This window comes from Camarhynchus parvulus, chromosome 3 (assembly GCF_901933205.1).
Source record: "Camarhynchus parvulus chromosome 3, STF_HiC, whole genome shotgun sequence".
Taxonomy (NCBI): Eukaryota; Metazoa; Chordata; class Aves; order Passeriformes; family Thraupidae; genus Camarhynchus; species Camarhynchus parvulus.
In genome coordinates, this window is record NC_044573.1 from 51,330,503 (window position 1) to 51,352,804 (window position 22,302).

Genomic DNA, 22,302 nt, shown 5'->3' on the forward strand with positions numbered 1-22,302 from the left:
GATGTAAAGGATGTATTAGAGATTTTTGTTTATGTGACTTCAGCATTTTAGATTTCACTGTTGAAACAATTCCATGCAGGTATACATCCATTTTTAATGCTTAAACACAAAAAGGTTTCCACAGTTCCAGTAAAAAGGCCAAAAGCTCAGAGGTATGATTTTCATAGAAATATATGGCATTTGAATTTGAAGTAAAATTTTCCTCCCTGTTTCCATGTTATCCAAACGCAAAACATTTTCTGGATAAAATAGTGAGTATTATACAGACAGCCATGATCTAACTATAGCAAGGAAAAGAGTAAAAAAATCAGTATTACTGATACTGGAATACTTTTCATTCCTACAGTGGACAGAATGAATTTGGCTTAAAGAAACAATAGCAAAGTGCAGGAAAACACACAGGTAATAGGCACTTCAGATTTTTATTTCAGTATAAAGTAATTACCTGCATCTTCTAAACATCTAATAGGCATAACTATCTTCAAATTCCCTGTGGGGAAAAAAATACAATTATAAGAAATTTTTGATATTAGGTATAGATGATGATAAAAATCTTCTATTCTTTACAGTAGAAGTCTGAAAATTTCATTTACCCATCCACTAGAAAATTTTATGTTGTGTCTGAGAGGTCTGAGTAATTACTTTTGAAGACTCTAAGCATGAATAGTTTTAAAGGACTTAGGTTTCTAATGTGTAGATGAATAACAGCAAGTCTAAACTAATAAAGTCTCACCTTCCTGAATCAGTGAAAAGAGAGCTGCCAACGTACCTCTTCATTCCTATGCCTTTGTTAAGCCTGGATTATCCCTGAATCCCCTTGGCAAATCCCCTTTCAATGCCTCTCTCCAGCTAATACTTTTAGACTCCAGGCCTCTCATTAAATGTTTCAGGGACCAGCACAAACTCCTGGTCAGGATGTCACCACTCAGGGACAAGAAAATGTAGTAAAACAGGAGTAGGTGTCCAAATTAACACCCGTGTGATAGTACTGCAGAATATATGGCTGCTTTCTCAGAGAAGAAACTTACAGAAGAAAATTACAGAATACATGGTTAAAAGAGTTCTGTGACTGCCATGATTTGCCACCTCTCTGACTGCCACCACACTGCAGGCTACTCTGTATTGTTGAAAAGACCAACTCAGAGAAGAGGGAGCCTGAGCATCATCTCATTGCCTTAAGACCATTTCTACCGCAAAAGGACGACTCTCCCTTTCAGTTTTCAACAAATCTTTCTTCAAAAAGATTTCTGCTTTTGTTTCATTAAAAAGGATATATGTTCAATTGTGACAACAAAAGCAACAATGACAGTGTTTCTTTATTGTTTTTATTTATGCCAAAAGTCAGAGCATTGCTAAAGAACAGATCTCTAGAAACAGCTGGAACATTAGCTTCAGAATAGGGGATACAGACTATTGTAATGATCCTCAATTAGCAACTACCACAAAGAAGCTAGAGTACTCATGTTTATTTTCCATTGAATGACACCAAAAAATTATCAAAAACTAACAACTATAAAGGAAAAAAATCAATAAAAAATTGAAATATATTTTTAGTTCTTTGTAATTAATATCACTTTCCAAGAACAAATAGACATTAGCAAAGCCCAATAACTTCACACAAATAGAATCTACTATGCCACCTGTTATGAATTAATCATTAGTAGTACAAATAATATATCAATAGTTAGGCCAGCAATAACTGATGGAATGTTGGTGCAGTCAACTATTTTTTTAACTATAGAGAAACCCCCTGAAGTACAAAATAACAGCAAGTTATCAAATGCAAACCAGAATGTTTTAGATCATAATGTCATTTAGCCTTGATGTGCTAATGGCTTCTTTAAATAAGTCTGTTGTCTTATTCTTTAAATTAAAAAAGAAAAATACAATCCAAGTATATATATTTTTTTTTAAATTTCCTTATCCACTTCCTCAAAAAAAAAGTGTCAGTCCAAATGGAAAAAGAAATCCTTGTGCACGAGTTACATTATACCAAAGTGGTTACTGCAGAGCAGCTCAGCAGGGGCTCATGAGGAAATGGCAGGTAAGTGGCCCAGCAGTTCCAGCAGCTGAGCTACACTGAATCCCAGGTGGCTAATGATGCCAATATATAAGCACAGATGTAAAGGAAAACATGTGGCTTGAGAAAGCAGAAACAGGGACAGGAGTGAATGGTCCTTGCTGAGAGAGCAAAAAGGTATTTTCCATCTTCAAAAAAAATACTCTTCTCCTTATTAGGCAATTTTGCAAATGGTGAAGGAGAAATTTCTAGAAGATGGGAGTATCTTTTCTTTCCATATTCCTTTTACTGAGAGCACCTTTACAGAAGAAATCTGCCCAACGGCTTTATTTCAGCAAAAGATGATGCTAAATAAATGCAAAAGTTTTCTGTTCTGGACTGAGAACTCTGTTACAGAGTGAAAGCCCTTCTTCAGTCCTGCACCTTCAGAACATTCTATACAATTTTTCAAACCTCCACTATGAAACAGGTAGAGACTAATTACAGGGATTATTGATGGCTTAAGTGCGGCAAGAGCCACTCTCCTGGGAAAAATAAATCCCTTTCCAGAATGAACATAGTAATTTCTGGTTTGGTTTGAGCTGCCATCCATCCTGTGTCAAAGATGGCTTTCATATTACTTTTCTTGTTCTTTTTCTCCTCCCTAACGGGAGACTGGAGACTCCTCCCTAATGGCCTAACTGGAGAAATAGAAGACACTGCAAAGCTAGTTGGCATTGTGTCTGTTTTATCCAGTCAAAACTCTGTCTCATCTGGCTGCATCCACAGTGTAGCTTAAACCAACAAAATACTTCAATTTTTCCAAGTGATCAATGTTTCTCCTTTAGAAAAAATTGTAAATACAATTTAAATATTGCTTTTCATCAAATACATACTATTGGATAGGCAGAAACTCATTATATTTCAAGTACTGCCTATTCAAGGAACTAAGGATGATAAAAGGGCACAATTTTTTTTAATACCTTTGGCATGGCTCAGCTCTGCTGGAGTGAGTAAGAGCAGCCCACCTACCCGGATCAGAAGCCGTATGGGAGTTGCATGGAGCACATTGTTTGACAGGAGCTGCAAAGTCCTTCCTGGCTGGTGGCCAAGCCAGGTTTCCTGGCAGGAATGGGGCCCAAGAGCCAGCTCCCCTAGTCACATTAGCTGTGCTATCTGCCTGCTTCAAAACAGGACATTTCACTTCTATGCAAACTTTGAACATGAGAAGATTACTTGGAAACCAGGAGCTGTATTTATGTCAGATGCACCTACTAAATCAAGACTTTGAAAACTTTCTAGAAAGGAACATTATCCTTTTGCTCCTTTTTTAATGAGAGTGCCTTTGTGAGCTGTATGCAGGGGATGTATATCTGATTGACTGCAGAGCTCCAAGATTATTCCTCCTTTTCTTTTTTTTTCTCTTTTTTTTTTCTTCAGACCATTAAAACGGTTACATTCAACAGCTTTAAAATAAAATTTGGCAAAATATTACTTTTACTGCTTCTCAATTTGTAGCTCATATTACAGTTCTTACAAGTGAACAAATTGGAAGCTTATGTCTTCCAGGCTAAATCCTGAGTGCACCATACAGAATAAATATTGACTCTAGCATAAGGACTAAGGGTCAGATCCAGCCTTTTTTTAAATCTTTTCTGTCCAGCTCTGCCAGCACGAAGCTGGCCTAAAACCACAGTAACTGGCCCCTGAAGAATTTGTATTCTATAGGGCAAGCGTTAGCACAGACAATCTGCAGTGGCTCCTATGAAATCCTTACACTCATGCACAGACCTCTGCCAAGACCCTTATTAGGCAAGTCTAGTTTATGTCTGGGATAAGCCCAGCAGCCTTACTAGAGAGGCCACCTCTGAACTCTTCCCCACCTGCAACTGAGAAGAAAATTGCCTTGGTCTTTCAGGAAGAAAGGCAGCATACTTTCACCTTGCTGTCCTACATGTTTCCCTCTGTCCTACTAATGAGATTCCCCAAAAAACTGCTTGGTGTTGATATCCCAGTGAAAAACTAAAAAAGACTGAGATCCCTAGTAAAACATGGATTTATAGTTTGTCCTGCATAGGCAAAGTAATAGGTGGGCTAAGCCTGAAGAAGACCTCTCAACTAGCATCCAGTGTGCACCTCTGAACTGAAGGATTTAATTGGTATGAAGATAGATAAGCATTTGTTCCTCCTTCTTTCCAAGGTTATATATTCATTCATGGGCTGAAGATGTTATGTAGCAACATAACAAAAATAATGCAGTCCTTGGGGTGTAGAGTTTTGGCATTTTACACAAATTAAAAAAAAGATGACCAACTGACACTTGGCAAGGTCTGAATTACTGGGGAATGGGAGCATGCTTGTGCTTTTGCTCCAGTTTGGCAGGAATTTTAAGACATCATTTTGCATGTGTGAATCAAACAATGAAGCTCTTTTAAAAGAGGTTAGATGTATTTATTTTAATCTACCACTTTCTATGTTATAACTGCTGTTGTTACCTCTTTAGATTTCAAGATACTACTCTAATTTGTTAATTTAATTCCACCCCAGATGTTCTGCCTGCCCTCTGGATTTCAGTGTTTTATTGAATGTATTGTCACTCTCCAAAATCAGCCAGAGAACCAGTTTTGGAAAATCCCTGAAATATTTAGATTAATACTTATTTGGTTGGATTTTCAGGGGGTTTTGGGTGGGTTTTTTGGGGTGGGTTTTTGGTGGCTTTTTTTTTTTTTTAATTTGGGCGGCTGAACTAATTATTACAATATACTTTTTAAAATGTCACCTAAAAGTACCATCCAATACAAACCCAAACACTGCTCAGCAAGTACACAATGATCTAACAAACTGTACTGAGTTTACTTGAGGTCAAGCTCCAGGGCAGAATCTGTTCTCCATTGTTATACTGTGCTCACACGGATTCCCCAAGAAGCCAGGAACTGAGGGCACTCACTGAGAGGATCCAGTTACAGATACATCAAGGGCAGACTGCAACCTCACTGTGCCCAAACAACAACTTCAGGCTTTTGGGCACATTTGTGTCCCGGGTAGTTGCTAGGGACAGATTCTGTGCATGTAAAACTAGAAGTGGTGCAAAACCTGGCCTTTTGGCTTGTGCAATTATTATTTCAGTGCTTGAGCCGTACCTGGCTTATACTTTGAGAACTGTTCCAGAATCTGAGCCACTGAGAATTGGCATCTAACACATTTTAGACAACTGTAGTGGAATTGAGTATTTAATTAATTTTATGCTTTTACCAAATTCACCTTAATCCTAGTTATTTCATATAATTCAAAATATTACCTGAGACCATTATGAGAGTATGTTGAAGAACATACTTTAAAAGCACAACTAAGAAGACAATCAACAGCAACTAAGAAAACAATCAAGTAATCAAATCTGTTGTATCCTAACGCCTGATAACCTGAACTGTAGGATCTTAGACCTGTTCAGACATTTCATATAAATGTCTATGTATACTTGCTGTGATGAAGACCTAGACTCTGAAAGTGACCCTACTGAGTCAGAGGTCAGGCACACACTTAAGCAAAAAATCAGTTACAAAACAAGAGCCTCCCATTACAAGATTTGACTCAGAGAGACTGAAAGGAGACAAATTATTCCAACAAGAAGGAGAGCCAAATTCTGCTCTACATTAACCTGGTACAAATCTGAAGCAATGAGCTGCAAATCCAAGGACATCATTCCAGATTTATTCTTCATAAAAACAAACAGAATCAGACCACTTAGGTTTAGGCTTTTACATTCTACATATGAAATACCTGAAGTTATTTGCCACAAGGTGAAAATAAACTAATCCAACACCTCTAACATGTCTAGAGAGAGAATTGTAACATATATTGCAAGAAATGCTCAATGACACAGTAGTAAGAAAACATGGGTGATTTTCATTAAGAGATGCTGGTTTGTATCATAAATGCTTTGAGTACAGCTGCAGCAAAACACTCAGTTTTTGCTATGTAAGTATCTCAAATATAATTTTAAACTGCTGCTCTCTGTAGAAAAAACAGCACCGACCAAAACCCTTAACTTCAAATTGAGTGTATTTTAAGAAGCCATATAGGAAGTCTAGAGTAGAAATGCTTTAACACTGACCTTTTAACTATAATGACAAGGATTTCTCACTTAAAAGTATATCACTATTTCCTCTTTCAGCATCATACACAATGTACACATTACTATCAGATGGAAAAAAAAGTATTAAAAAAGCTTTAATGTTGCCAAAGACCAGTTGAACAGTTATTTCCACAGGATGAGTATTAAAAGGGAAAAAAAGAGAAAAAACTATGCAGGAGCCAAATTAGTCTTAAATGCTTCCTTTATAGGTAGGAATTTGAAAACAAATCTCAATTCTTCTCCTTGAACTGAACAAAACCTTGCTATCAAAGAGATGCCAAAACAGCCAACAAGTCAAATAATCTTGTCAACCAATTTGCAGTTAATTGATCCCTCTGATCCCACTGCTTTTAATGGATCAGGTAAATATTTTGTTTCTGGTTGCCTAATCTTGCTGTGAACCTCAAGAGTCTGACAGAGCATGTCAGACAACACAAAATCTACCTGTTCTGTCTGACTGCCTTCTGACATGGACATCCCGAATCTGTCTCTATAGAAAAGCAAAGGATTGGGATTATTCAGATATGAAACTAAACAAGAGAACGATATAAACTGCTAATCATTTCACACTGGTACTTATTTCCTTGGGGAGCAAGTTAAAAAATGAAAACAGTTTAATAAAATACCAATTATTTCCCATGTTGACCTTAAAATGTAATGGCAGAGCAACAGCAGATCTGACAGGCAGAACTTCCAGGATTATTAAAATTTCAGAAGGCAACAAAAATACCACAGTTGTTTTGCCCTGCCCATCACCCCACCCCCACTCCCCATTTTCTTCTGAACTGTAGTACACAGTGATTTATGAGAGTGAGAACAGCTCCCATGCAGAGAACAGTCAGAAACCAATGCCCACCAAGGTCCTCTTTAAACACCATTTTGATGGCTGAAACAAGGTTTATATGCTGCCTAATCCCATTGGTGCTATCTGCAGAACAATAAGTGTCTCTCAAGGGTGAATTAAGTAGCAAGCAACAGTATTTACTAAATACACATTAACAATGTACAGGAGTATCCAAAACAGTGCTGAGATACAAATGAGCTCTTAATTCTTGGACTACTTTCTGTCAGCAGAAACTCAACTTTATCTTACTTTCTTCTGAGCCCAGGCAGTTAAACATAAAGACTGTGCCAAACCATAGAAGTGTCAAATAGTTTCTAATCACCATTTGTAGAATTACTTTCCACCATGTAGAAAGGAAATGGAGCTTTGGCCCTGCCCGAAAAGGGCTAAAAACCTCTGCAAAGCAAAAGCTTGGACACTAACCCATGATGCTATGTGATGCCACTGGGATTGCAATGAAAGTCTTGCAAAACTTACTAGTGAAAATTACTGAGATTAAAGAATTTTTTTCTCAATTCAACACAAAGGAACGCGTTAATCGGAAAGGGAAATTTCACACCCAATAAAGGACAGATTAAGTAAACTATGAATTTAGCAGCACTTCGTAAGGATAAAGTGTATGCAAAAAGCAAGATTCCCATGCAGATGTGGTTTGTACTCATTTACAGACTTATAAAACATCATCTACAGTAGGAAGGGTAAGAACGTTTTCACTGGAGAGTTCAAACTGTTAAAGTTGTCAGATAGAAGAATTTTCCCAACTGAAAGACAGGCAAAGGCTGAAATGCCTCATCATTTTCACACAAGGACTGCAAACGGGCAGCCACTGGGGAGAATGCAGCTGTACTGGTAAATCTCTGTTAAGATATCATACAGCTTTCCCCCAGGTTTTCCCAGGAAAAAAAATAATCAAAATTTGAGTAAATATTGCAACATTTTTAGGTACAAAGTAATTATTCTTCTCATGCCAAAAGGAAATACTAGGCAAATACCAGGCCTTAGCCTAGCATTTTAACATCAGAGGGAAAATATAACTGAATTTTCTGGAAAGTGAGGTTTTTTAAGTTAAAAAGTTACACAATCCTAATTATGCAACCGCGGCAGATTTAGTGAACAGTCATGCCTCCTTTCACACCATGTCAAAAAAAAGCACTTTAATTTCACATGAAAATATCAGTGTCTTTCAAACACCTTTTTGAATGAGCAAATGCACCGCCTCAGACTGAAACTCTCGCCCTGGCAAGAATTACATATGAAGACATTTATAGTACCTGAGCTTGCATTTGTTTTTCACTCACACCAATCATTATACAAGCTTATTTTAAAACCTGTCTTTGTTTACTAAGCTCTGTGGTCATCACATGTCAAAACAAAAAGAGACACATGCTAAACATCAACAGTATGTTCTTACTGGTTTTTTTCCACTTTTTGCCCCCAAAGTAGAATGGGTCTTCACAGCAGTTTTATTTCAATCCATCCTGAATACTTTGTAAGAGTTCACCTGAGATCAGCTATTAAGTCTCAAATCCTAAATATTGCATACATGTCACAACAGCCCTACTCAGCAGCCAAAATGTTTCATTTTGACAAATGACTCAATACAGGCATTTTGGTGTAGCAAATCCAGTCACTGAGCATTGCCTAAAGATTCTGACCACTATAGAGGTAATGTAGGATACATTAATTAGACTGCATATTTAAGAATGCTGCTTTATTTACAATCCTCAGGATGGCCAGCAGAGGAAAAGAATAATAAAAAAACTTCTTTTTAAAATTATTCTGGTCATATTTCACAGTGCTTTGTTCTTTTTTATGGTATGAAGCATTGAAAGTCAGTATGTATAACATTCAATTGCATCAGAACACCTCTTAAAAATTCAGCAAAATATGCATATGCTTTTTGCTGCATTTTGTAGTTACACATGAAATTTCACTCTTTGCACTTAAGTTTCTTTCTATAAAACACAAATCAACTGTGTTTATTAACATTTCCATCACTCTCACAAGCAAACACTTCTGAAGAGATGAATGTCTACCAAAACGCCTGAAACTGCATTTAAAACCTCTGTTATTATAGAGCTGTTGCTATTTAAGGCACAGACTAATCTGACAGCTACGTTACAGATTTCAACAAGCACAACATAATAAAACCCAAACCATTTTTCAGGAAAGACACTGTTCAGATTTCATGATGACTTTTTACCAGACAAGGTCAGATCAGGGTGCATCACCACAGCACCCCAAAGTTTTTTCTACATGTCCCACATACCACTACCTTTTGTAACTACTCCAAGGAAACCTGCAATATGAAACCACTGAACATCAAATTACTCTTGTCCATAAGAAGCTGAAGTAAGGGCAGCAAAGAATCCTAATTTCAGACACCAGGCAATAGCTCGAGGCTCTAAGAGGACATTCTCTCTTGAAGATCCATCAAAAGGGAAAGCAGTTGTAGCTCAGCCTTAAAAAACCCCAGACAACTTCATACAGGGTTCTCCTTCTCCTGCATCCTGCCCGGCTCATTCCATCAAGTTTAGTTTTTCTTTCCATTATCAGAAGTGGAAGAGAAATCACCTAACAGTCTGGCCCAAAAGTACCTTAGGTGCTTGTGATACACCAATGACATTTGCACACAACAAACAAAAGAAAGCATCCCTATGTTTTGAGTTGGAAGAGACCTTTAAAGATCAAGTTCAGCTCCCAAACATCCCCATGTCTAGCCCTCAACATTCTCTTTATAGACAGGGAAATGATCACATAGAGTATATATACAGGCATGCATGTTTGCTAAACTAGACTTGAACTAATTATTAATGAATGCTCCTTGGGACAGCTCCTAACTCTAAAATGTTGCACTGCCAGCCAAAAACATATAGGGCTATTTTCCTTTAGACCACATTGCAATGTTTTATCACTCAGACCACCTAAGATAAATAATCCACTTAATCGACTTGCTCATTCAATTGAACTCTTCCCCCTCCTTTTCCCTTCCTCCCCCACCATCAGGGTTTGAGGACAGCCTGTTCGCCTGGAGATGGTGAATCACTACAAGCCAGCAGGCCCACTCGGTTCCTCAAAAGTCACAAAAGGTGTAAAAATAGCTCGTACTAATGAAGCAAGTACAGCGTCAGCAGCCAGATGAGCGTGGGTGATCTGATAAGGGTCTGCTGTTGCAAAGGGCAAATTATTAAGAGAATGCTTCTGCCTCTCTCTCTTTTTATTAAGCTTTGTTCTTCCTTTGCTGAAACCAGCCCTCTGCAACACCTGATAAATGACACCTGACAAGGCTGGCTGTAATTGCCAGTTTCATACCAGTGCAGGAAGTGGTGCCTCTCTCCGAGCTGAAGGTACAGTGGAGATGTCACTAAAAAAAACCCCCCCAACAAATAAAGAGAAGCACAAATAAAGCCTAAAAATAGCCAGGACTACCCACTGAGTATGACTGTGTGGGTATATTTAGTCTGTCTAACACCAACTTTCCTTGTTAAAAACACAATTTTACCTTTATGCAAAACAGCTTCCTGTTTCTAACTTGAGAAACTTGAGAACACAAAGGGGGTAAAAGTCAGATTTTGAAATCATCCCCTTTTCATTGACATTATAACAAGAGTAAAGGTGAGAAGACCAGGCAAATCTTCCATGTGGCTTTTGAATCCTGACATCCCATAACAAATAATCGGAAGCTTTCTATTAAAACATCCCAATAGACAACCCATTAAACTATGGGAACAGACTCAGAGGCAAAACCAGAGCTGCACCAGCAAACTCAGGAGCAGCAGGAGGTGAAGGCAGGGGCAGGTCCCACGCCCTGGAGCGTGGCTGTGCCCAGCCAGCAGCAGTGGGACACAGTGGCTCTCTCACAGCCCGGTCCTGCATGCCACATCTGCCCTGGGCTGGGGCACAGCCCCTCCCTGGCACCAAGGACCTGCCAGGAAGGGAGACATGAGGTGCTGCCATTTCAGGTGCAGCCAAAGGGTCGCCCATTGGCCGAGAACAGGAGGGCTTGGTCTACTGCCGGTGCCGGCCAGCCTTGCTTGGGCTGCCACAGGAACCATCCCACTGCTCCTCCTGATTGGAGCCCCCAGCCTGCCGTGGGTTTGACTGCAACAGAACGAGCCACAGCTACACTCAGCTGAGGTGTTCAAAGGTGCTCAGCCAAGTCTCCTTCCAGGGAAACTCCGTGCTCCTGCAGGCCATGCGCTGTTCGCTCCCTGCTTCCGTAAAGGACGGCAGGGACAGTCCCCCCAATCCCCCTCAGAACATCTGCAACTATTTAAAGCCTGTGACTGTAATACCACTACTGGAGCAACACTCATGCCAAATTCCTAGTGCTGACTAGTACTCTGCATGAGCGAGCTGTGCAAAGAAATGGTCTCTCCAACAATTTTGCTTTTTCTACTTGATATCATGACTCGTTTGGCTGACGCGCACAAGAGGGGTTTGTTTCAATATTATGCAGCCTTCCTGTGTGCCTCCAAATACCGCCCATCACTTCTACTAGGCTAAACAAAAACACACACGTTTTTACCAGACTTTTTCTCTCATTTACAACAGAAAAAAAAAAAGCCCACTGTAACATACTGCCAACTTCACATGCAAGATCCAATCCAAATGATTATTCTGAAATTAGAATTTTTATTTTCCTCTGATTTTAACATTAAACAAAATGTAATTGAAGTTAATAAGATTAAATTTTTAACATTAACTACAGTGGGAAATTGAGACTGTGTTCTTTTCTTGATATGCTGTGATTAATTCCCACTGATGCAAGAGCACTCTTTGTGCAGCATCATAGTTTTGTCTTTTCATTCTTTGCCTTAGCAGTAAATTTAATAATCACTGATTTTTTCACTAGAATAGATAAACATGATGATGTAAGACAAATCAGTTGATGATACTCTTCTTCAGACAATTTAATTTTCATCTGAAATGAAGAATAGATGTTATTATATAGAAGGAAATATGGATGTAAAAATAATTATTAGTAGGCTTAAATACTGAAGACCATATTCTGGGTGCATATTTCCACAAAGTTAATAGGAAACAGGACCACATATTCTCAATCACTTTGGGGATCTTAAGTTATAAAGTTAAAAGTACACAGCCTTCAGCGTAGCTCCCCACTCAGATTTGGAACAGAAATTCTGTCTAAGCAACAGTAACATATAACCTGTCTTTTTAAGATTACATCTATTTAAAGAAACATACAAAGGAGAAGATTAAACTAGGAAAACCGCAGAAAAGTGCATTAAGAAAACATAACATTTACTATTACATTGTATTTTCTAAAATTCTGTAGAATAGACTGAAATTCCAAAATCAGGGAAAGAAATCTTCTCTTTTGCTAAGTTCCTGCTATAGGCTTTCTCTTTTGGCTGGTGTTTAAACTATGGGTGCTGGAACCTTCTTGTCCCAAATGTAGAATTATGGAATCATTTAGATTGGAAAAGACTGTTAATATCATTAAGCCCAACCATTAACTTAACACTGTTAAGTCCACCACTAAGCCATGTCCCTAAGTGCCACATCCACAAGACTTTAAATACTCCCAGGAATGATGACTCCACCACTGCCCTATTCCAGCAGCCTGTTCCAGTGCTATGAAGAAAGTTTTCCTAATACCCAAACGAAACTTCACCTGGTGCAATTTAAGGCCATTTTACCTTGCCCTAAAGTAAGTCCCTAACTCACACCTTCACAAACAGATGGCACAGGTGGGGTGGGAGACTGGATATAGTGGTGTCCTGCATTTCAGAAGGGGCAGTAGTTCCACAGTGGCGTTTCCCACAAAATGAAAGCCTACAGTAGGTTAAAGCACACCATGGGCAAATGGAGGCAGTAGGCACCAGCACAGGACAGCAGGGGAGGCTGCAAAAGGAGCTACGGGAGGCAGTAAGGAAATACAGCATTAAGTAGAGTCTGCACTATCTCACATCATCCTACATCCTGCTGCAGGTTGCTTTTCCTGCCACAGCCTTCTCCCTCCCGCCCCTGCATGGTGTCATTTTCCCCAGTGTGCACTCCCCTCCCACTCACCAACACATAAGGCACACCATGACTTATGTCACCTCTCCAATCTGGCCCAGCATCTCGGAGGTGCAAGCATAGATGCAGTCTACAAAGGCTTAGGATTAATGCTTTATTGCCAATTGCAGCAGGCAAGTGGCTCGGCTCATAATGCAATTTTGTCCTCAGGAAGACCCGTAGGAGGTGGGAGCAGGTTGCCACGAGCCTGGTGCCTTCTGTGCACTGACATATGTCCTTGTTGCTGGGCAAAACGGCACATCCAATTAAGTGTCTTTTATTATTAACGTTCTGCTGTTTCATCTCTTGATCATGTATCCTCCTCTTGGCCCCTCTGCACCCCAGCTTGTGTAACACATCAACATCTGCAGACACACTGCTCTACCTGGGAAAGCTCAAGCGGAAATCTGGTGCTGGAGACCAGGTATTGTCCTCTTGTAGACCCAAGCAGTATCACAGTAACTAGGATCCCAAGCTAAAAAGATGAGAAATATGAGGTATCTGCCTTGCTGGGAGTAATAATTACAATGTATTATTAACAAAACTCAGGTTTCATCATTAACTCGACTCAGGTTTCAAGAGCTGATCTCACCCTAATGATCCTCCAAATTACATTCAGTCTTTCCCTCTGAATGGATCCAGTACCAGCAAGGAAGTCTGCTGGTAACTGTTACGCTGAAAAGAAAGCACGGGTAAAAATGAGCTATAAATACCACAATCAAACAGGTGCAAAGAATTACAGACATTATAAGTTGCCCGAACTCAGGGCCATCTCACCACTTGGATCTGATCCTGCCAAAAAGATAGAGACTGTAACTTCAAAGCAGCTGAGAGGAAAGGGCTCACTGTCAGTGTGTGCTGCATATGGCACAGCTGACCTGATCCTCCTTCTGCAAAGGATTGCCTCCACTCCCCTCAAAGACGTCAGTCAAGTCAGAGCTCCTCTCTTGCATCTCAAAACATGAGAAAGGCCACCTACGTGTTTGCTATAATGAAGTAGCCAACTGTCTCAGTCACGACCCAACTCCTGCCACAAAAAAACCTTGTTTGATTTTGTTCCTCTCCCAAGCTCACCAGAGGAACAAAGACCTTCAAAAGCGTTTTCTCAACCCCTAAGTGAGAGATGAAAATGCAACTTTAATTGTGGATTGGTGAGATCTCCTTGAGTAAAATAAACCAAATTGCTTAGATGCAACTGCATAACAGGGAGCCTAATTGCTTGGCTAGCATCAACAAAGAGCTGCTGGTTCATTAGAGCAAGCTGGAGGAGCTGCTCTTTGCATCTTCACAAGTTGGGAGTATTTGATTGCAAAATCGCTATGGCTGTTTGATCCAAAATTCAGCCTCTGAGCTCTGATCAGGAAAACTTAAAAGCAAAAAGCTATCACTCTGATATTTTTCTTCACAACTTTCTTCAGGATAACAATTCATTTTTCTCCTTGATCTGTTCAAGGATGTCAAATCTAATCATAAGATAGGATATGAACTTTTATATTCTGTATATACTGCTTAGAGAAAGAACAGAACTGATGTGAACCAAATTGCAGTTTCACATGACAGCTGGAAGATGCTGGCACTTAGGCTGCTATCCTGAGGTCTAACTGCAACAGGACTTTGCCAGAAAGAGCAAAGGGCAGAGGAAGGCCAGGAAAAAGGCCAGTGGAGGTCAAAGGCACTCAAATTTTCTGCTGACTAGTCAAAGCAGATTTGGACATCAGGCAATCAGGCAGACAGCAAAGGAAGCTTACTTCCATCTTATCCAACAGGGAAATAATTTGCTAAATCACACTAAAGGGGAAGCAGCTAGTGGCAGCTAGTGCCATCAAAATGTTCAGGAGCATTCTCTGTTCGGGGCAGTTCTACAGCCCTTTTGGGAGACCACACTGCTCTGCTTAAATTTGCCTGTCTACCCACTCCTCACCATGAAGCTCAGATAAACCATGGCCTTGTTTTATGCTTTTTCCATCACAACCACCTCTAGACTTAAAACCTGCCGGATGAAAAACACAATCATAACCTCAGGCAGATACCTGCCTCAAGAAGTCTTTTAAGAGCACCTTATTTTCTCCAACTCAAACTCCACATGTGAATAGGTCCACATACAGGCTCAGACACATCTGCATAAAGAGGTCCATTTGCCTGAGTGTTTACTAATGAATGCTTGGTAGTCAGAGGGACACCAGAAATGCATCCAGTTGTTCTTAATTTTTTAAAGAAAGGGTTGTTTACATCTCTAGGAACAAATCATTGATGAAGTTGCTTATAAAATGCACCACCCATCAATTCAAATCTGAATCTTTTCTTTTTTCCCTCTTTTATGCAGTCTGAATCAGCTTGTGGGAAAGTTAATAGAAATATTCCACCAATGAATTGAGAAGTGGATCAAACCAGGACAACACAAACCTTCAGTAAAGTGGAAGACTCCACATGGGGTGCTCTCAGGAAAATCACTCAAATGTAGAACTACCTATTGTGCTGAGGGCCCAGGTAGGTCAGCTCTTTGCATGCTCTGCTTTTCCCCCAAGTTGCTCATCAGGAGTGGACACTGAAACCTTCTTTTCTGACAGGTTATGAATCAAATAGCTACAGCTGGTTTCAGGATCTCTTACCTGCTGCTAGCAATTTCACATAGAAATAATGAAAGTCCTTATAGAGTAAATTATTTCTAGAGGTATCCTTTTAATCCTAGACTGCTGTAAGATACTTATTCTCCAGTAGCAGTGAGTCCAGGAAGTGCAGAATATCTGCCAGCATTGAAAGAAGAGCAGATCTAAAAGCACAGCACAAAGTTGTCAAAATACTGCTTGTTGCAGGAATTTCATCTATGCTAACACTCTGCTAGAGCAGTCCAGGTAATAACAGCAATAACAAACAAAGAAAATGTTATAGGCCTGCTAATATAAATGGGGCAGCATTGCTCACAGATATTTTTAAGTCCCAGTGGTGTTGATCCACCCATAAGCAGGTCTGGATTTATAGAAAAGGAAAGAGTAAGCGGATGACTACCCCACAGGAAGTTTCTATTTAAAAAAGTGTCTGCCTTGACTGAAAATCAAGATAACACCTCTGAAATTCCCACCTGTCAAATACATTCTGTTTCCTTCTTGGTTTTCTTTTTCTTTCTACAGTGAACTGAACTACTCTAAAATTTTCTTTCTGTGATTTTCAGCTAAAGTAGATATGGAAGGAACTGCGAACAAGTACTGAGGGCATTAAGCCTACAAGAGATTTAGCCTTTGTCCCCCTTGAGAATCAATACAATGCCAGCTTGAGTGGACTCTGAATCCAGGTTTTAATTAGACAGAAGGTGAAATCAGTGAAACCTACCTCTTGCTCAAATATTATTCTTTCTTTAGTATCCCACTGCTCTCCAGAAAAAATGCTCTTCTGACCTGTTGGTCGCCTGTTGGTCACCACTTATGAAGGCACAGAATCCAAACTCTGTCCCAGTATGTCCTCACCATCTGCATGTTGTCTACCTCTCCATCAAGAGCCTCCAATAAAAACTTCCTATAATAGAATTGTCCTGACTCACAGGTAGGGGGGGAGGGAAGCTGACCTCGCTACAACATCAAGAGTCTCTGACGCATTTTGGGAGGCTGTGGTTTCAGGTCTGAAAGAATTCAGCCTTGCTTTCAATGAGGTTTCATACAATTAACTTCCAAAATATCACCCTATAGCTCTATGTCCATTTGAAACTTGATATTGTTTAGTGGTTCAACTGAGCACTATTCAGGGCTTTAGGCGTGCGCTTGGCGAATTAGCAGTACTCACCAGCAGAAGAGAGTTTCTCAGAAACGCAGCCACCCAGGCTCCTGCCTGGCTCCACCTCTTGTCCGCCCACTCCCAGTTTCAGACATTTCACATTCCAAAACTGGAAGTGTCTATGCAACGTAAGGTCAGATCATTGCACAACATGCTCTTTTCCTTCTAAGAGCCACTGCATCTTCAAAAGTACATCTACTCTAACAGCAAGAGAGATGTTTACAGCGAATTTCTATCTGAGTGGGAGTATTTTCTCCATGAATCTTATAACAAGGACATGACGTGTAAGACTCTTCCTTGCATTTGGTAAAATTGTAACTGAGACGGCATTTATTCAATACTTCCACATCAGCATGCCTTCCCCTTTAAGCTGCCTTTTGAGAAATTGAGAATTCATTTTTACATTTCCTTAAAGTATTTCTGTGCTGGATAATTTTAGGACACACTAAACAGAGCAATTTCTGCCTATCCTATATTTAGAACCAAGGCCTTTGCAATGCAACCATGAAATACAACTGATTGTCACAAATGTAGGTTTTGCCAGATGTTTCTTTTCTTGGCAAACAGTGTGAATAATTGCTGTGATCATTCCTTCAGTTAGTCTTCAAATTCTTCAGGTGAATGAAAACTCCAGTTTCAATTATATTGGAAGAAAACCTTCCTTTTTAGTATAGGGGACTTCAAGTGAAGTGAGCTTTATTGTTTTTCCCAAAGAACAACACACAGGTGGAAATTATGGCAATAAATTGTGTTCTTTGAAACTGAGTTCAGCTTGCAGTACAATTAAGTCTTTGCTGTTAGCACAGAAGGCCTATTTGGTATTTCCTTGAATGCCAGCAACTTATGCTTGTATCACCCAAAGGCAACTGTTGAAATGTTTAAATAAAAAATTAATGACCAGTCCTTTCTTCTTTCTATTCAGATCGGACCTTTGTCTTCAGCACCACTGGGGAAGCTAAGCAGTGGGAAAGCAGAAGGGTTTGGGGCTGGGAGGGTTTCCAGCACCATCTGGTAAGAATGGGGATGCTGGCAGGAAAAATGACTAAGCCAGCTCTCAAAAACCCTTCCTGATTTCACAGTCAAACAAGTTCTCCATAACTGCCGGTCCTATCCTCCCAGAAGGAAGAAGGTTCAAATCCAACAGTCAGCATTCATAAATCTAATTCAGGGTACCCAGCAAAAATTATGAGGGTCAAAACAAACCAGTGACAGAGTAAGGGGGAATAGGAACTCAAGAGAATCCTATGAGAGGGGCAGAAAAAGGGACAGAGGAGGGTGCTTTGGATGTGTGCTGGCACCATGCTTTCCTTCAGGTAAAGGCAGCCCAGGGTTTCACTCCGAGTCGTTCATTTGGAAGATATGATTGAGAGGCAACTGCCCTTCATCCAGTGGAAGAGATACCTAAAATGGAGCTAATGGCTTAAAGTTACTTAGCTTCTGTTCAGTCTGTGAGCAAGTAAAAGGTTAGACTGTAATATTTAACTACAACTCCCTTGCCTTTCTGAGAAGGCCAGGGGAGGCTGCCTACAGGAAAGTCAGACATCGGCCATGCTGCTTCCTGTGTGCACCAGGTGAAAAAATCTGCACCTGCCTTCAGGCTCATGTAGATAGCAAGCTTCCTCTGGTGCAGTGGCTGTCACACAGAGCACTTTCTGGTACAGCCCATTTCCTCCTGGGGGACATTTCCCTCAGGGACAACAGGGGCTAGTACTCCGTGCATGCCACCAGTCATGATCACAAAACTGCCAGCCAGTCGCCATGCAATATAATCAAAGTTTTAGTGCTGTGACTAGAACTTGCTCCATGTGTTAGTGAAGATGGAATGAAGAATGGATGAGAGACAGCAAGACAAATAAAAAGATTCACAGAAATCTGGGGACACAGCATCATAAGAGAACCCAGCACCTACTACAAATATTGGTACTATTCAAACTGTTAGTTTAAAAAGTAAAAGTGGTATTCATTCTTTTTTAACATTCATCCATAAGAGGTCACTGTGTGATACGACGAACACCTTGGTGTCAGCCACATTCTTCTCCCTTCTCATATGCTCAGCACCAGGTGTCCAGTCCCCTCCAGTAATGTCTCAGCCATTACCCAGCTGCCCTCAGCAGGGGCCATCAGGGAAGGAATTAAAACAAGACAAGTGGAAGTCCTTAACCTTGATTGTGTGATCTTTGTCAATTTTACAATCACTTAAACATACTTTTTATTCCCCATTAATCTCAAATGGAGTCCAAGAGTTTTACACCCCCCAGACATGTTAAATAACCAGTATAATATAATCAAAATTTTGGGAAACTGAGTTTAAACAGCAAAGATACAGGCTCACAAATGAACGAGGCTCCTCTGGTTTCCCAGGGTTTGGGGCCTCTATTTTAGAATTTGTTTCACTTTGACATTGTTTTTTCAGTAGTGAGTAGACTTTTTCACACAAGTGACTCCAACCCAGTGTGGGACATGAAGAATGTCAAGGTGATCTGCCCACAGGAACTTCTTAAGCATAAAATTTTTGTACTGCAATTCATAATGAGATGAGAAACATAACAGGCAATGGCAACTGAAACCATTTTAGCTCAGATCAGCTAAACAAAGATCTTCTTCATGGAGTAAAGTGACTTAAAGGGAAGTATTTAATTCAAAGATTTCCATGGGAAAACAAAAAAATAAAAATAGCAATATGGAAATTTTCCAGTGGAAAACTTGTTCTTGTGGAAATTCCGCTTTTAATTGACAAATTGTTTTTATGGGAAATTCCTAAGCAGCTGTAGGCACAGCCCTCATGCTGAGAAGTTTAAAAGCAGCTCACGTTTGACCCAGCACCCTCAGATTTCCCACATCAGATAAACTGCAAAAGCAAAGTCCTCGTTTTTCCCTTACTCCTGAGCACACCCCGCAGCACACAAGCAGTCTCACTGCGGGCATGAGAATATACTGACTGCAGTGGCAGCAGGCACATGGTTACTGATAGGGTGCTTGCAGGACTAACCTTTTAATGTCCCAAATCAAGACTAATTAGAGGCTCTTATAGGAGCTGTCTTTAATGCTCTGATAACTCTGATACTGCTAAAGTTGTCACTGACTCCAGCAACAGGTTTACCTGCACTAGGGATTGCAGGCTTGGGAGAATCTAAAATGAAGCTTCTCACAGTGGACTGCATCAGGGAGAGAGAACTTGGTGCTGACTTTTATGTGCTTATGTGAATGGTCACAAATCATGGATACAATTCTGTCATTATTAACTGTTTTACACTGGCTTAAACCTGTCAATAAGAACTATACACCCTAGAGCTAACATTACAGAGAGCGAGACAAACATTTTTAGCAAGCTTGCTAAGGGTCTTCTAAATTTGCAGTGGAGCATTGAGTAAGTGTCACCTTTACAGAATGATATTAGGAAAGCATAAACCCTTCATTATAATGCATCTTCTATCCACCACTTTAGCATGAATCATCATACCATGTAAACAGGCTAGAAATCATATTTATGGTAGGGCTCAAAGTATCTCAGAAAGTCAGAGGAAGAAAAAAGCTATTACAGGAGGCAAGCATGTACAAAACCTCACAGTCCAGAAAAGTACTAGAAAGGTACTGAGCCCCTCAATCATTCACCTAAACATTTGCAGTGATTTACAGTGTTTCTGTACCAGACCTGGACATTTCACACTAATGCATTTTTCACACAAAATAAAATTTAGAATCTCTTGAGTAAAAAAGTTAATTCTACTGGCTGTATGAGACCGGTCTTTGTAATTTATCCTCAAGAGTGAAACTGTCTCTTTCCAAACTACCTTCTACCCCATACAGCCTATTAAAGCACAGAGAGGATCCAGCATACCCCAAACTGAGTTGGGCTGGAGGAGCTCAAGCACAGCTGAGCTTTGGCAGGAGCAGGAACCCCAAGGTGCCATTGGAGGAGGCTTTTGGCAGCTGGCTGCCTGCCAGGTGCTGCAGGCTACAAGGTGAAGGAGTGGACAAAGGCCACTGCTCAGCTGCTACAGTGACCTTCAGCTATGCTGATCTGCCACAGGAATGCACCCTCTGGCCATGCTCATGTTTCCACATGCTTTCTTGGCTATCTGCAGCACCACATACACACACATGACACCGAGCTGGCACGCACAGCCCTTGTCCATACTGCACACAGGCCAGCGAGTTCCCCTCCAGCTGCACTGCTGCTCCTCACCCATGCAGCACAGCACCCAGATGTGCTCACCAAGGCCCGCTGGTGAGCTGCATGCATGGTGAGCATGCAAGACCTGCTGCATGGCTATGACAACCAGACACCCCGAGGTCGAATGGCAAGTAATGTGAATTTCAGAGATGGGCAAAAAATCCTGTGTCTCTCCAACTGAAGGAATTAGTCTTTTCTGATGTCACAGTAAAAAAACTGCAATGAAAGCCTTATTAATGCAAGCTTTGTTACTGAAGCGACAAGAAGGGCATTTATTTTCAGAGCCAGACACTCGAAGGAATACCCCACATGGTAGATAGCATAAGTATCCCGTATTTCCAGTATGTAACGGAGCTACTTCTACTACACTGAAGCACATGCGATAAGAGAAGAGGGCCCGGGCCCTTCTCCATATTCTCTGCATACCTGTTACTATCACACAGCTGCTTTCAAGTCTACAGTTTCCTGTGCAGTACAAACTGCATACCACTTCCCCTGCGGAAAAAAAAGGGCCTTGCTTGTTCTTAATTGACGATGGAAATGCTGTCATATTTTCCACTAGCCAAGCTTGAAACCATTACTGAACAAACCTTCATTAATTTTTCCACAACATTTTGCAGAAATGTCAGGAAACAGCTGCACCAGAATGATTAACTGTCCTTATCACTAAGGCTTCATTGGCCAACTTCAAATTATATAGGTTTTCTTCTTTCAAATTCTACATTTAGTGATATTTTTTGCTATTCTTCAGTTGACTGTTTCAGTACAACACTTTCTCTTCAAAAGTATCTGATTGCACAGGTTCAGTGGCAGACAGACATTTTACGACCAGTGGAAGAATTTGTACAGTTTGGAGCGGCATACTTCTAGGAAAAGATTGCTTCCTGCAGATTGCTCAGCTGTGTCTTTCTTGGATCAAACTCAATGAAATTCACAACTTGCAGTCAGATTGTATTTGCCAGTCAGGCTGAATTCATTACACTGACATAAACTTCTCTGGCTGCATTTTCTTATTCCTTTATTTTCCTGTCCTCCTCTTTTCCTTGTTCCTTCTCTCTCCCCACACTCTCTTTCTCACCTCTTCTTTGAGCTATACCATGTGTCAAAACTTATCATACAATGCCCTGTACATTTTCTGGCAAAAACAAGTGGAACAGTACACATCACCATCCCAAACATGCAAACGCTGAGATGCTAGAAGGCTTAGTACCAAATGAAAGTGCAGCCATCTGGAGGTAACTGCTAGTGTGGATCTGAGCTTCCCAACTGTCTGAAACTTTACAGTCCCAGAACTTTTTAGCAAAGCGTCAGTGAGCAAGAGACTCCACTCACACAGATTTGCACGGGGCACTGGACTGTTGTTT

General features: G+C 40.4%; 1 protein-coding gene across 4 annotated transcripts in view; it reads right to left on the reverse strand.

Moving 5' to 3' along the window:
- The window catches only part of HIVEP2 (HIVEP zinc finger 2), a 137,234-nt gene that overhangs the window by 26,023 nt on the left and 88,909 nt on the right, over positions 1-22,302 (reverse strand). For all 4 annotated transcript variants that reach the window (XM_030944436.1, XM_030944435.1, XM_030944437.1 and 1 more), the window contains one exon: positions 446-490. The gene's annotated coding sequence lies outside the window, so the exon portion shown is untranslated. The remainder of the gene's footprint in view (positions 1-445; positions 491-22,302) is intronic.